This window comes from Sorex fumeus, unplaced genomic scaffold, assembly GCF_029834395.1.
Source record: "Sorex fumeus unplaced genomic scaffold, SorFum_2.1 ptg000098l, whole genome shotgun sequence".
In the NCBI taxonomy this organism is placed as follows: Eukaryota; Metazoa; Chordata; class Mammalia; order Eulipotyphla; family Soricidae; genus Sorex; species Sorex fumeus.
Window position 1 is genome coordinate 18,737,655 of NW_026606155.1, and position 3,061 is coordinate 18,740,715.

The 3,061-nt window shown below is 45.9% G+C and overlaps 1 pseudogene; it reads right to left on the reverse strand.

The window, feature by feature from the left end:
• Positions 1-1,641: 1,641 nt before the first annotated feature.
• Positions 1,642-2,019, reverse strand: LOC130041265 (60S ribosomal protein L35a-like; annotated as a pseudogene).
• Positions 2,020-3,061: the final 1,042 nt, after the last annotated feature.

A 3,061-nucleotide genomic window follows, 5' to 3' on the forward strand; every position in this document is an offset into this window, starting at 1 on the left:
CCAGCTTTGCCAGCAACCTTTGCATTCAAACATTTCAGGAGAAGATGAATAATGAGGTAAAATTGTCTTATTTAGGAAATTGGAGGAGGGAGGGAGAAAGGATGCAATACATTCAAGGGAGAATGTGCTTCTTCAAAGGGGAGAGAGCAGAAAGTAAAAGAAAGCAACTGATGCAGAAGTGTGCAGTCAGGACAGTGACTGTTTGGTCCTAATCCAGGCCTAGGAAGAAATTCAAGCATGAAGCAGAGAAATAAAGAATAGTAAGGATTTACTCAGGAATGTGATAGCACAGTGGTAGGGCGTTTGCCTTGCGCGCATCCAGCCGGGCTGAGCCGGGGTCAATTCCTCTGCCCCTCTCGGAGAGCCCGGGAGTATCTTGCCCACACGGCAAAGCCTGGCAAGCTACCCGTGATGTATTCAATATGCCAAACACAGTAACAACAAGTCTCAAAATGGAGACATTACTGGGCCCGCTAGAGCAAAATCGATGAACAACGGGAGGACAGTGACAGTTTTTGTTTTGTTATACACTCAACGAGCCAGAGCAGGGGTGTATCCGAAGAGTGAGCAGCCATTGCTAAGTAAGACCCCAGTTATAAACTTATATGAAAAGTTGTTTATCAATCAGTTACTCAATTAGAGCCCGGCAAGCTACCGAGAGTATTCGATGTGCCAAACACAGTAACAACAAAGTCTCCAATGGAGACGTTACTGGGCCCGCTCGAGCAAATCGATGATCAACGGGAGGGCCTTTACCTTTACCTTTACCTTACTCAATTATTTACTGAAAAATAGTTTACTGAAATAGTATATACTCAAAGAGTCAAAGTGGGCATATTCCAGAGAGAGAGAGAGAGAGAGAGAGAGAGAGAGAGAGAGAGAGAGAGAGGAGCATGATTTATACACAATTAGTTTAGGAATAGGAGTGGAATAGTTGTGATTTTTCAGGGAAGGGGGAGAACTCTGGGGGGGGATTTTCAGATTGTGACTACACTTGGTCATGGAGCAGGTGGGTGCGATGTTTCTTATGCAAATGTATGTTAAGAGAAACTGGAATTCATTCTTTGGTCACCTGGTTCTTCATCCTGGACACCACCGGCTCCAACCAGTATACCACAAGGCTGGGTCTTTATTGTCCTCACTTCTTGAGTAATTTAACATCAATAATATACTCACGACAAAAACATCATGTGATTCATATACAGAATAAGTGTCATTTCAAAGAAGTGATTATCTTCGCATCAGAACATTTGTTTTTGGGCCACACCTGACTCTGCTCAGGGTTTGCTCCTAGCTCTAGGCTCAGGGATTGCTCCTGGCAGGATTCAGGGAACCATATGTGGTGCTGGAGATTGAACCCAGGTCAGCTGCATGCAAGGCAAGGACCTTACTCTCTACTGTCTCTCAAACCCAGAACATTCATTTACCAAGAAACAGTTATTTATTTATTTATTTATTTATTATTATTTTTCTTTTTGGGTCACACCCGGTGATGCACAAGGGTTACTCCTGGCTCTTCACTCAGGAATTATTCCTGGTGGTGCTCGGAGGACCATATGGGATGCTGGGAATCAAACCCAGGTTGGCCGCGTGCAAGGCAAACGCCCTACCCGCTGTGCTATCACTCCAGCCCAGAAACAGTTTTTTTTTAAAATATCTAGACTTTATTTATTTACTTTTCAGTAAGTTTATATCCTTGAGGGGTACAGCATCACATGGATTCTGTGACCAATTGCCTTAGCAGGAAGGTTACTTCGGAACTTAGCTCGAACCATGCCACTGTTTCCATGGGCACGGGTCACCTTTCCCCAGATCACTCTGGTTTTGTTAGGTTTGCCACCAGGAGTCACTGTGGTGTTCTTCACCTTGTAGATGTAAGCACACCTCTTGCCCAGGTAGAACTCGGTCTCATCCCAGAGCATAAACTTCTTCGATTTTCAGCAGCGCCGTGTGCTCCCTCTGGTTCCGTAGACCACGCTTGTAGCCTGCAAAGTTGGCTTTTGACCACAGCCTGGGACACACGCGCCACGGTCACCTGTGTCCGCGCACAAGCACCAGGCCTCGCCCAGACCCGAAAGCTCCCCCCCCCCCCGCCCAGGTGTTCCTTTCTAATGAATTGACCATCGCACTGTGGACGCGGAGATGGCCAACAGACCCTAGAAAGGCTTTCTCTAGGGTCCTGCTTGAACAGAAAGTTTTCTAAATAGACGTTTGTAACTCAGGTCATTTCGCATCCTACTCACACTGGTCATTTTCCTACCTCAGGTTTACAGCTTCCTAAGTTGAGACGTCGGTGACCCCAGAATGGGGAAGTTGGTTTCGCAAAGATGGTTCTATAGGAATTTTTCCCAAACTGACCCTCTTGAGGCTGTCTGTGGGGTTAAGAGTCTTATTGCTAAGGTGTTATCTAGGGAAAGGACTTTGAATCTTAGTGGAAGGTCTTTCAAATTCCTATTTTTAGGACTTTCTGTTTCTGCTGAAGTTTCTCCTGTCCTGAGGCAGGGTCCAACTTTCTCTGGACTGGTGCCAATTGGATCTTACGGGGCCTCCGTTCCCTGTATCTGTGAAAGGGGTTCAGCCTTCATGCTATGGGGCGGGTTTGAGGCTGGTGATCCTTACGTCATATCATGGTTTTAATCTGTTCCAAGATATTCATTGGCAGGGTTCCCCCTGCTTCTTTTTGATGATGGATCCACAGTCCCATAGATTTCTCCGAGCACCTTAATTTCCACAGTAACCCACATTTCCAAGCACCCCACAGTCCCACAGCACCATGCAGGGAGTTGGCCCCGCTAACTGCTGGGTATGGCCCCAAAACCAAACCAAAAATTAAGCAACGAAAGATTATTTGACAAAATCATGATTATCTATCAACATTTATTTTATGTCTTATTATTACTGGGAACAAGTTCCGGGATTGAAGCCAGGCCTCAGGCATGCGAGGGGCTTCTGATACTGATACTGAGCTGCATCCCCAGGAAATAATGATTTGGTTTTGGTTTTGGTTTTGTCGATGCTCAGGACTTACTCCTGGCTTACACTTGGCGATGCTCAGGACTTA